Genomic DNA, 13545 nt, shown 5'->3' with positions numbered 1-13545 from the left:
GCATTGGAATTACAGAACCCAAAAATGGACTAACAGGTACCAAAGGGAAAGGAACTGGGGAGGATGGGTGGGCAGGGAGGGATAAGGGGGGGAGAAGAAGAAGGGGGGTATTAAGATTAGCATGCATGGGGGGGAGGGAGAAAGGGGAGGGTGGGCTGCACAACACAGAGAGGACAAGTAGTGACTCTACAACATTTTGCTAAGCTGATGGACAGTAACCGTAATGTGGTTGTTAGGGGGGACCTGATATAGGGGAGAGCATAGTAAACATAGTATTCTTCATGTAGGTATAGATTAAAAATTAAAAAAAAAAAAAAAAAAGAAAGAAAGAAAGAAAAGGGGGATTACTCCTTGATAGGATAAAACTATTGGTAAATCAAAGATCAACACATGCTTTAAATATCCTTTATGTTGATCACTTAAAGGGTGTCAGATGATCAGCTATGGAGGTACTCTTTTCTGATAATATTCCTTTCTCTTAATAAAAAAAAAAAAAAAAAGCAGTTACTGTGTGCTGACCTCCAATGAGTTCTGCACAGTGGTATAGAGGGCATGTCAAAGTGTGGGCAAAGGGTCTGTTTGTTTCTATGCAGAAGATCAAGGCCTAGCTTGGATACCCAGAAAATGAACTAAGATACGATGTGAGGAGGAGCTTCCGGCATCAGCACTCTCTGGAGGACTCGTGCCGGGGGATGATCATCAAAAAGCCTCCACAGGGATCCGGATGATGCTGCGGTTGTGGCTGCATCCAGCCCACCGTCTCCTGGACTTGCCATAGGAATGAGGAGGGAGATGTCTAGGCTGGCATGTGCATACAGTGAGACAACGAATTTGACTGGATCTGTACTGTTGGAACTCAACCAGGAGTTGGGAGGGGTGCAAGTTGTAGCACTCCAAAATCTCATGACTATAGACTATCTACGGTTAAAAGAACATATGGGATGTGAACAGATCCCAGAAATGGGCTGCTTTAATTTGTCTGATTTCTCTCAGACGGTTCAAGTACAGTTGGACAATATCCATCATATCATAGACAAATTTTCACAAATGCCTAGGGTGCCTAAATGGTTTTCTTGGCTTCACTGGAGATGGATGGTAATTATACATTTGCTTTGTTTATGTCACCGTATTCCTATTATGTTAATATGTATGTGCAAATTAGTTAGTAGTTTAAAACCTATACATGCTTAAGGTACTCGACAAGAAGATATGTCAAAGAAATAATCAATCCTCCCATGTTTCCTTCCATATGCTACATCTATAGCTTTTCTTCTTCCTTCCTAATTACAACCCTTAAATAGAATTCGTGCCTCATATCGAATTTACCGAGTATCATAATTCCTCCAGGTGGTAAAGATACCTCGAGACAAGTGCTGGGCATAGAAGCCACAGGGCATAAATCTGCAAAGAAGTAAAAAGCTAACCTTTTCAAACAATATGGCTTCTCTCTCACTTACCAACTTTACATTTCCCTGTATGGCCCCGGAAGATGACTGGTTAGCCAGAGACGGGTAAGATTCCTCAAGGGAGGAACAACCTAAGACAGGCACAGTCGCAGAGGGGCCATCAGGTGAGAATTTGGGGATCAACAGAGGTGAGGCTCAGAACCTCAACCCCCCTGCTTTGAGAGAAATCTTCTGCATCCGTGGATGTTTTGCTGCCCTTGTCTAGCCTGGATTAATGCTTAGTCCATAGGCACACACCTGATCATCTGATCATCTACATTTGCCCTCTTACAGCACTAAACCATGTTTTCTATCTTTATCTTGCATCTACCTACCACTTCAGTATTTTATTAAAAATAAAAATAATAATAATAATAAAGGGAGAAATGTGGGATCAACATATAAATCAAGTACAAAAATCAAACGAATATTCATATTTGACCTGATTGTTTATAGGTCATAATGCGTGATCAAAACCGAAAGTTTCTGTGATGAATGCCCTTGTACTGTTCACCATGTAAGAATTTATTCACTATGTAAGAATTCGTTCACCATGTAAGAACTTGTTCGTTATGCTTCAGAAGATTGGAGACTGACGAGAATTAGACTTGAGATGGATTAATGATTGTACATTGAGCATTGATCCCCCTATACTGAATTTTATTGTTGTTAACAACCATTTGATCAATAAATATGAGAGATGCCCTCTCAAAAAAAAAAAAAAGGAAAGGAAAACCGATTGGAAGCAGGGTCTTGAAGAGATATTTATACACCCATGTTTGCAGCAGCATTATTCACAATAGCCACAAGGTAAGAACAACCCAAGTGTCCACTGACAGATAACTGGATAAACAAAATACAGTACATAAACACAGTGGGATATTATTCAGCCTCAAAAAGGAAGATATTCTGCTACTTGGCACAACATAGATGAACCTTGAGGACATTACACTAAACTAAATAAGGTAATCACACACACAAAAAAATAACCTGTGTGATTCTGCTTCCTCACATGAGGCACCAGAAGTGGTCAAACTCACAGAGATAGAAAGTGGAACATGGGGGGTTGTTCAGTGGACAAAGTAGTTTAGTTTTGCAAAAGGAGAATAGTTCCAGAAATTAATTGCACAACAGTATGAATGTACTTAACACTACTGAAACCTTACAATGGCTTCTCACTTCTCTGAGAATATCTGAATACCTTCCCCAGCCTCTAGAAAACCCTGATGGCCTCTGCCTCATTGTCACCCTCACCTCTGCTCATGGTCCTCTGTTCCGCTGCACCAGTGCCCCCACCCGTGTACCCAGGCAGGCTCCTCCCAGGCTCTGTGTCCATGGCTTCCACAGCAGGCTCCTGCGTCCTTCAGTCTGAGCTAACTGGCTAATTCCCTGCCCTGGCCAACCCCTCTGTAGAGTTCCCTGTTTTTCTATGTCCTGTTTATTTTCTTAAAAGCACTTTCCTCAGTTTGCAATTACATGCTTTTTGTTTACTGTCTGTTTCCCACAACCAAGACCACCACAGCCACCCCCTGGCTCGCCCCTAACCCCAGAGCCCAGCATGCTGCTGGACACACACTCAATTCCTCCTGTCTTTGCTGATGAGGGAATGAGTCTGTTCCTTCTCGGTGTAGAAACAATGCAGAATCAGTCATTCCTGGAATTGAATCCCAGCCTCACAACTGAAGTAGCTGTATAACCTGAGATAAAGTACTTTGATCTTTTTGAACTTTAGGGTCTTTATCTGTGAATGGGGGGCTATCTTGCAAGATAGTTTTGAGGATTATGTTAAATATATATATCAAGTGCTTGCCACTGGGAAATGTCAACAAATTTGTACCTGACATCATTGCATTCTACACAGTCATGGGGACACGTGACACTTTACCCCATAGTGTTTGGGGAGTGGCAGGGTCACAGATCTCTTTGAGAGTTTGATTAAAACTGTAAAACCTCCTGCTGCTAGATAGAAAAATGCAGGCTAATCACAGGCACACACACACACATATATATATATATATATATATATATTTTTTTTTTTGGTATCATTAATCTACAATTACATGAGGAACATTATGTTTACTAGACTCTCCCCATCACCAAGTCCCCCCAACATACCCCATTACGGTCACTGCCCATCAGTGTAGTAAGATGCTGTATAATCACTACTTGTCTTCTCTGTGTTGTACAGCCCTCCCTGGGCCCCGCCACATTATACATGCTAATCGTAATGCCCCCTTTCTTACCCCCCCTCCTTATCCCTCCTTCCCCACTCATCCTCCCCAGTCCCTTTCCCTTTGGTAACTGTTAGTCCGTTCTTGGGTTCTGTGAGTCTGCTGCTGTTTTGCTCCTTCAGTTTTTTCTTTGTTCTTATACTCCACAGATGAGTGAAATCATTTGATACTTGTCTTTCTCCACCTGGCTTATTTCACTGAGCATAATACCTTCTAGCTCCATCCATGTTGTTGCAAATGGTAGGATTTGTTTTCTTCTTATGGCTGAATAATATTCCATTGTGTATAGGTACCACATCTTCTTTATCCATTCATCTACTGATGGACACTTAGGTTGCTTCCATTTCTTGACTGTTGTAAATAGCAGGCACACATCTTTTATATATCAATTCTACATGTTCACTGACCATCAAAAGCTGGACCAGAGTCACCAGGTTAAGAACTCTGAATATAAGGATGAAAACCAAAATTAATATGGTTTAGGAGCCAAGGGCTAGATAGCATTCAAGAAATCCTGGAAGAACGCTAAGGGCTGCTTGGCAGGCACGCTCAGCTCTCCACTCCCCTCTGGTGGTAGGCTATGACTATTGCATGGGAGTCCCAGACCAGAGGGGAAAAGGAAGGATTCCCCAAGAACGTACTCCTGAGTCCACGGTCCTGAGTCCCCTCTCCGACTCTCCCCTCGTCTTTAGATGGCCCCAGTCTACCTATCGGCCCTTCAGTCATCTTTTCCGCAGCCCATCTCTTAGGAATTTAAAGTCTTTTGGAGCACTAAAATGTTTTCAAAGACAGTTTTATCAGTGGGGCATCATCTGGGCATTTAGCATCTGGGCATTTCCAGACTGGTAGTTTCAGGGACAAAGGGATGAATTATTTTGTTCCCTACCTTCTACAAATTTGAAATACAACACTCATTATGGCTGTCACAGACATCTCATCATGTTAATAATTGTTACATTCTCAATGGTTATTGCAATCTCAAACATTTCAGAACTGCTTTAATAATGGGGGCAGTTTACCTTGGCCCATCTTATGTTCCTGTCATACACCTGTTTTCGCTTATGTTTTACAATGTGCTTTACGCATTCACACTGTCATGCTATGTTATAGCCCCCAATTACAAAACATCATAAGTGGTTCAAAGGTGCCCTATGGGCTCATAAAAGTGGGAAGGAAGATAGTAATGGAGATTTGACACTCAGAACAATGTCATCTATAAACAACAAACAGGATTTCAGTGGCCATATGTCTGTACGTGCTGGGACAAAGACAAAAGTAAGAATAACTATTTTGGACGATAAGCAAAAAGGGATTGCAGATCAGAAATACCAGATTATCTGGAACCTGGTTTTTATTGACTATTCACCCATTCTCACCAAAAGCATTATTAGCTGTGAATGTCAAATTATGGCACAAGTCATCAAAGCTGTGTTTCTCAGTCATAATCAGAGCCTACTGATTTTTTCCAGAATAACCACAAAATAGTACTTACAAGAATAAAAACTGAATGTTTTGCTAAAGACAGAAAAAGGCACCAAGAACATTAGTATGTCATTTGGTGTGATTGTTCTCTCTCCTCAGAGTAAATACAGGTACAAGTTACGCAATGGGAAAGGCAGACAAACCGGGTTTGAAGACAGTGATGTAAATACTTAGAATGCAGTTTTTTCACATGCTGCTGTTGGATGTCACATAACAATGGCAAAGGAGGAACAAGAGCAATCACCATCAGGTAGGCATATCAACATTCAGCTCTTTATGGCTGGCCAAAATCCTGATGCACACGCGTGAAATCGCTTTTACAATGGGGAGAACATCTAAAGTCAAAGCTGTCTATGACAGTTTGTTCTGTTTGTCTCTGAAATGCCCCAACTCAAGACAGAAATATTTTGTGTTATTAGAGATTATTTTGTGAATGAAAAAGACACACCGAATCAGTACAGCTGGAGCACTGTCTTTGGGAACAAGAAGGCAGGTGTTTAAAATCTCATAACAGGCTGTCCCTCTGTGCTTCAGTTTCTCCCTCTGAAAATTGGAAGTGAGGATGATAACAGTAAAAATACACCTATTCCATACAGTTGTGGTAAAGATTAGTGAAGAAATACATATTAAGTGCTTAGGATAATGCCTGGCATATAACAAGTACTCAGAGGGTTAGTTATTATTATTGGCACATGAAAACCACTGTTTAATTCACAGAGAACCACTGACAGTTCTCAATATGCCTCCTGACCCAATGCAGTTGAAGGAAATAGAAAACATTTCCACCATAATTACAAATGCAATCTGTAAGAATACATTCTTTTCAACGTGTTCATGTAGAAATAGGCAAGCACCTAAGAGAAACTGCTCCCTCCTCCAAGCCCCAGGAAGCGCACTGACCCTGGAGAGCAGAAGTACTCACCTGGATTTTGTTTCGTTTTAACATTTTCATGGAGCTATAATTTACACAGCATAAAATTCGCCATTTAAGTGTACAGTGCACTGGTTTTTAGTTTATTCACTATGTTGTGCAATCATCACTGCTATGTAATCCGAGAACATTTCTATCACCCCAAAAAGAAACCCCTTACCTATTAGCACTTAGTCCACATTCCTTCCCTCCCCCAGCCCCTGCAACCACTAATCTACTTTCTGTCTCTATGGATTTGTCTCTTCCGGACATTTTATATCAATAGAATCATACAATATGTGGTCTTTTGTGTCTGGCTTCTTCTCACATAGCATCATGTTGTCAAGGTTCAACCACAGTGTAGTATATATCATACTTCATTCCTTTTTATGGCTGAATGATAGTCCACTATATGGATACCTTTTTATCTCTTCCTCACTTGATGGACATTGTGCTGTTTCTACTCTTTGGCTATTGTGCATAACGCTTCTCTGAACATTCATGTACAAGTTTTCGTCAGAAGAGGCTTTCACCTCTCTTGGGAGTAGAACTGCTGGATCATATGGTGATTCTACAACCTTTCAAGGAACTGCCAAACTGTTTTCCACAGCATCTAAACCAGTTTGCATTCCCAACAGCAGTGTATGAAGGCTCCACATTCTCTGCTTTCTCATCAATACTTTTTTTCCTCATTATTATTATTGTTATTATAACTATCTTGGTGAGTGTGAAGTGGTTTTAGTTTCTCACTGTGGTTTTCGTTTGTATTCTCTAAACTGTCTTCCCTGAGAGTGCTCCCCACAGTTCTGAGTTCAAGTTTCATCTGCTTGTCCAGAACTGTCTGACTAAGCACTGGATTAAGTTTGCCTAATTTAGTGGGAAATGTTAGAAAAAAACTCACTGGACATGAGCTGTGAGCTTTGGCTCCAGCTATCTGACATCAAGTTGAATATAAATACTTTAGTGAAGATTACAGATACATCTTTCCCATTGATTTAAAACAAGGCCATTGTTGTTACTTTTTTAATGTTTTATTATTTTAAGATTTGTGACAAATTTGTAATTTATCAAAAACTTTGGTACTTTGCATATACCAGACACAAAGACTGTGGATGCCAGTCTAAGAAACACCAATTAGTAAAAAGAGCCCTGGACTGTGAGCCAGTCCTGGTTTTGATGTTGGCTATGTTAATCAAGTTCTATAAGCTTTCTTCTCCCCATTTTGGAATAGATGGGCATTTCCTATCCTGGCTTTCTCAGAGCTTCTTTGAAAAGCAAATGAGAAAATGGATGCAGAACTGTTTTATAACCTGTAAGATTTTATGCAAACGTATGAGATGAAATAATTTTTTTAAAAGCCATCTGTCCCTTTGGCCCCCCTTTCGGTTTCTTTGTGTACAGCCCCACCAGTTGTCAAAGAGCCTTTTCCCCTGGCTTTGCATTTATAAATCTGGCCCGTCATCCCCCCACCACCTTGGGGAACAAACCCCGCTTGTCCCCGGTAAGAAAGCCACCAGGTCTCCTGAGGCTCGTTCTAATGTGAATGAGCCCTCAATGTTCTCTCTCTTGCCACCCACGGGGCTCCTTCCATAACCATTCGGAGAGAGTGGGGAGCCCACAGTTGTCAGGCTCAAACAGGTCCGACCGGAGATCTGTCCCTCGGCCCCCACTCGCTCCTTGCCCCGGCCTCTCTCTCATTCCCGCCCCAAAGAACCCCGCCCCTGAGGTTCCCTAGAGAGAGGCTCCCCACCACCACCTCTGCTACAGGCAGAAGTCGCTAGGGTCCGCCCTGGAAATGGGAGGGGACAACTCCACTCTGCAGACCCCACCCTGCAGGAGGGATTTCCACTTCTTTGGTGGTGGTAACCACAGCAACCATAGGGGACCGTGAGTCAGAAGGTAGTAAACCGGATTCTTTACTAACAGAAGTTGCCCGGGGCAACCCCGGGAGGGGCCCTGGATTTCCTCCTGGGACTTCTGGGAACCTCCTGGCACCGCTGACCTTCCCGACCACGTTAGGTAACGCCAACAAGCACAGGTGGATCATTTGCCAGCATCCCGGAGTTCCTTTTCCAGCGCCCCAAGGCTCCCTTGGGCCCTGAGTCTCTCCACGCCTCAAACTCCTCGGGCAGTCTCCTGGCTCCTGGCTTTCCTGCCGGAGCTCCCTACTGCCGGAAAGCCTCTTCCCTCTTTTCACTCAGAAAGCACCTTATTAGGCCTTTAGATCTCAGGGCCTTCTCTATATGGAGAAGTGTCAGAAACCCCGTAAAAGACGGAGTCATTTCTCTCTGACTTGAGTACAGGCTGGAGACGCAGGATACTCTCCGTGAAGTCCTCGGGGCCCCAGGCTCCCTCCTGTTTTGCCAGCCCGGGGGTGGCTCCCTCAGCCTCCGCATCCAGGAAGGCAGTACGTGCAACGCAGACAGCTGGACCGACACAGCAAGGGGTAGAAGAGGGGCCCGGGCAGATGCTGGCTGCTGTGTGAACCGAGATCATTGAATCTGCCGACGGCTCAGCTCAGTTGAAAGACGGCTGATCCCATTTCCCATCGTCTCCTTCCTGAAATATTCCCGCCCGCGGCCAAGGCATCTGCCCGCTCTTTTGTCCCGCCTGCCTGTCGTCCTGTGCCGCCATCCTACCACTTTATAAAAGAAAGGTAGACCTCTTATCAACAGCGAGCAAAAGCAGGGGTGTGGGGACTGGCGCCCACCGCCACGGGCAGGCAGCAGATGCATTGTCTCCGGAGAACTTTAAAGCAGTAATCATCCAAAAGCCAACTGCCCTTTATTACCCCCTTGGCCAGCAATTCTCAACAATGTCTGGGATAGAATAATCCTCCCTGAAAAATGTTCTGCTGGTCTAAATTCCAAATCTAAACAAATGCGTTCATTACCATTGGATTCTAATAATAGATAAACTTCAAATTAACATATGTGTATAATTCATCCCTTAAAAAAAACCATTATATTCTGAATTTCCCAAAGAAACTCCAGGCATGCAGTGGGCCCCCGACAGCCGCCTACTCAGTCCCTTGTGACCCTTTCCAGAGAGAGTTTATGAGGGTGCCCTCCTCAGGAATCATTGGCGCCCCCTGGCTGGTAGGGCTCCGTCCTTGAACTGCGGCTCTCCGAAATTCAACTGTAGATCCAAAGAAAACAACGGCATGATTGTAAAGACTAAGGAGATAAACTGAGTTATTTTACCCCTTACTAGGGCTAGGACTTACTTGTGTTTAACATTTTAAAAAGTTAAAAAATAAGAATAAAAATTTTAAACAGTCAACAGGAAGGCAAATGACAAGGTGGACTACTTTTGTTTAGTAATGGCAAACATAAAATGTAATTACGTTATGATTATTGCTGAAAATAATTTTGCCTAATAGAGGAGAGGGGTGTTAAAACGTAATCCACATCTGACACCTCTCAGCTTCTCATCCTTCCCAAATTTTACTAAGATAAAATGCTTGGATTGTAAAACCGTCGTGGCTCCAAACAAACAAAAAAACACTGGTTTTAGTGAAACCTTTTAATCAAATCCCCATAGACCTATGGTAGGTCTTCATGTCTTCTCTGTCATGTCTATATTTTTGTTATGGCACAGTGTGAAAATAAAGCGATATTTTGGTTTATGTAGGGGTGTTCTGCATTCAGCTATCATATAGAGTGGGGCATCAGGAGTGGTATTAATTTCCATATGCCCCAAATTATTCAAGATTGCCTGATTCCTGAGGGAGACTCCCGTGAGCACAAAGCAGTGAAATACTGAAGGTGATGGTTCCTTGTATCAGCAGGTGACAGACTTATGGCAGAGCTCCATGCCTTATCTGTGTATCTTAAAAATATGCATGATTCTTAAAAAGCGTCTGGGCAAAGCCCTTCCTTAGGAAGCACCCCCAGGCTCGGTTCTCAGCGGGAGGAACCTGGCCAGCCCTCTATGCTGAGCTGTCTGGTCTGTTCTCCTTGTGTATTTGCATGACTTCAAGGAGGAGGAAGTAGTAAGTTTCACATTTACTTTCCACAGATGAACATGACATCTTTGAAGAAAAGGAACATATATCAGAGGCACTTCAGTGTATTTTTGTAAACACTTACTATCTTGTAAAAAAAATGCTTTCATTAACTTTTGCCCCCGAATTATTGGTTAATGGAAAGTCACATTGTTGTTTGTTTTTTTTGTTTTTAATTGGGTACATGTCTCCTGCTTGCTATCAATCATCAGTCACTTTTCGGCTCTTTTGTTTATTCTTACCATGTTCTTATTAGATTAACTTAACACTTTGATATGATTCTCTTGGAAATAATGCACCTAACAATTATTAATACACCATTTGTAAGTCTCCAACTTACTAGTAATATAATATCTTTTCTTCTTGTTAATTTGCTCTGAACACTAATCATTCCATCGAATAATTATTTGTCCATGATGCATTCTATTTATATCACAAGCATAAATTGTGCTTATATCAGGTAATGTTCTAAGTACTTTATAATATTAACTCATCAGGCCCTCATCATAACCACATGAGATAGATACTATTATTATGAAGATTTTGAGACACAGAGAGCTTAAATAACTTGCCCAAGGTCACACAGCTAATAAGTGGCAGAACCAGGATTCAAATCAGAACTGCCTGACCTCAAACATGAGCTAAGCAACTAACTGCACTATGCTGCCTCTGAAAAAATGTAGGGAGGTCAGGGGGAAGCTCTGTTCATCTCACTGGGGAAGCACCATCCCAATATAATTTTTCAAGTTTAATATGAATTTCCACCAATTTTATTCTAATAATAATTCTAATGATAGGTAGACAGTATGGGAGAGAGCAATTTGGGGCAAAATGTAATAATGTAGGTAGGAAATGAGTATACAAGAAGTCATATTAAGTCATATTTTACTTTCATAAATATTTTTAAATATTTTATAAATTATTTTGGAATTTTAAAAAATGAGACACTAAAATAAAAGTGAATCTTTTTTTATGTTAATATTGATAACATGCTAAAAGTTGCATTTAAAACTAAAAAGAAAATGTTTACATCTAAGAAATGTGCAAGGATATATATGGTTTTCCAAAATTATTTTGGTATTAGTAACAAGTGTGCTGTTTGAAGACAATAGTCTTAAGAAGGAACATTTCAGGAAATTGCCATGTGACTCTTTTGCTTTCATCTCATTGGCTGGAGCTGGCCATGTGGTCAATTGCATCCCTTCGCACAGGTGAGTTCCAGGAAATCACTGTTAAGTGGAGATACAAATAAAGAAGAGGTTTATTCGAAGCACCCTTGGACTTAACGGTAGAGAATAAATGAAGCAAGGGAGAAGTAGGGAGATGATGCAGTCGCACGAAGGCCCCAGCTGATCCCACAGGCAGCTCTGAGGCTAGGATGGCCCTGCAGAGTTGTCTCACACTGGAACAAGGGGGCCAGAACTTTATACTTCCACATCAGCCAGTCACTGCATGCAGGATGCCCCAGAGGAGAGGGAAGCACCTTGAGTGAGGGAGCTCTTCAAGGAGGGAGTCCTAGAAGCAACGCAGCTGCAGGCTGTCAACAATGTCCCCATCAGCCCTATTTTACAGGCAAGGAAGTTGAGGTCCATGAGATTAAATAGCTTGCTCAAGGTCATAGAGCTGGTAAGTGGGTATATCAGTTATCTATTGCCACATATGTAATGCTGCATAACAAATGTCCACAAAACCTGTAATAACAGACTAATAATAATGATTCACTTTTGCTCATGCGTCTATAGGTCAGCTAGGAGAGTCTGCTCACCTGGGCCAGGCTAGGCTGACTTTAGCTGGCCTTACTCATGCGTTTGTGGTCAAGGCTTGGTTTTGCTCTGCCTGGCCTAGGGTGGCCTCAGCTAGGATGGTGTGGATCTCCTCCACGTGGCCGTTCATCCTCCAGAAGGCTATCCTGATCTTGTTCTCATGATGGTGGGAAGATTCCCAGAGGGAATTAAAGTGCACAAAGCCTTTTGAGGCCTAAGATTAATGCATTGTCACTTCCACCACTCTACTGACCAAAGCAATGACCAGGCCAGGCCCAGAGTGAGCGAGCAAGATGCTCGCAGATGGCATAGATCCACAGAGGCATGAAAACCCAGGGACCATCTACCTCAGCAACATTGCCAGGATGCAAACTCCAGAGACCTCACTCCTAACCATTATTCCATAGTCACCTGCCTATCAAATCTTTTATTAGTATCAGTTCAAGTTCCATTCATTTACATGCCCAGCACCTAGGTGGGCACTATGGAGGGACAGGGTCCTGTTTTTAAGGAGCTTTCAGCCTAGTTAAGGAAACAAGATGCCCACCATGGAAGGTTTGGTAACAATAAAGTCAAGACAAATGTGGGGGGTAGTGAAAGCAACAGGAGTTTAAGGTAGGAAAGGGCAGACCATGGACAGGAGTGAAGGAAGGGTTGGGCGGGATCGATCTGAGTTTTGCAGGAAGTGCAGAATTGAGTCAGATGGTGAGCAAGGAGTGACAAATGACCTCACTTCTTTCCCCCACACAGGTACTGAAGGAAGGAGAAGAAAGGGAGATGGAATGGGGGACACAGGAGGAAAGTAGTTTTTGAAATCCCCTCTTGGTTGTGGGTAAAACTGTAATATTTCCAGAATATCTTGCCTGGCTTTAGTGCATCTGCATATCAACAGGCATTCCTCAGGGGGTGGATAATAGTAGTTCATCTCCATATCAATGGGTAATTCCCTGGGTGACCAAGGGCTTACTGAACCTGCTGGAGCAGGAAAGAGACATCCCAAGACTGAAGTTTGTAAGCAATAAGCGGGTTTTAAACTTCATTTCTCCCTTTGACTGATTTCAGTTTTAGAGGTATTTTGTCCTGGGATTTCCTTTCCCCGGAGTTACATGTGGTGTTAGTTGGCAGGATCTCTGAACCTGAAATCTGTCATAGTTGGTATGATCTTTGGGAGGGCTGCCTCTAGAGATGATGGGGAGATGCCCGGAACCCCCCTGTGAATGGTGGGGAGGCTCCAGTGGATGCAGCAGCAGAGGGTGCAGCTTCACCTTTTATTGTCCTCCTATCTGTGGGGCTTCCAATTTGGGAGCCCCTAGTGGGGAATTGGCCTAGGGTAAAGTACCTCCTGAAGGGGCAGGGCCTTCCCCAGAACTAGGTAAGGGTGGAGACACCGGAAGTTGCAGATTTAGCCTCCATCAGATTAAAGGCTGCTTAGAGGCCCTAAGTGGCCTTGTAGCAGCTGGCATTGTAAGGTCTCTTCTCATCAAGATAGTGAAAAATATTATACAGGAAACAGAGGGACATAGGCAGGAGAGAGACACTCTTCAGCATCGCTTGGAGGAGCTGAGTGATAACCTATGGGATGCCATTAAGGAAGACAGACAGTTATTGAAAAGACAGGTCACACTCCTGGAAGATTCCTTAGCAGCCTCGAGTAGGGGGAGTGGGGACGGTGATGAGGAGGAGGTGGGGCCATGGGCCAATCCACCAC

At 42.9% G+C, this 13545-nt stretch overlaps 1 long non-coding RNA gene across 4 annotated transcripts in view; it reads right to left on the bottom strand.

Annotated features, from left to right (window-relative positions):
* Positions 1 to 3767: 3767 nt before the first annotated feature.
* Positions 3768 to 13545, bottom strand: part of LOC108387613 (uncharacterized) — a 32983-nt gene continuing 23205 nt past the window's right edge. For 3 of the 4 annotated variants that reach the window (XR_012125922.1, XR_005058720.2, XR_005058721.2), the window contains one exon: positions 7828 to 11303. This is a non-coding gene — a long non-coding RNA (uncharacterized lncRNA). Of the gene's footprint in view, positions 4121 to 7827; positions 11304 to 13545 lie in introns of those variants that run through there. The other variant, XR_012125923.1, reaches the window with a different exon arrangement.

The sequence above is a fragment of the Manis javanica genome, chromosome 15, assembly GCF_040802235.1.
Source record: "Manis javanica isolate MJ-LG chromosome 15, MJ_LKY, whole genome shotgun sequence".
NCBI lineage: Eukaryota > Metazoa > Chordata > Mammalia > Pholidota > Manidae > Manis > Manis javanica.
Note: the sequence above shows the minus strand (reverse complement) of the source record. Positions and strands in the feature narration are given on the sequence as shown.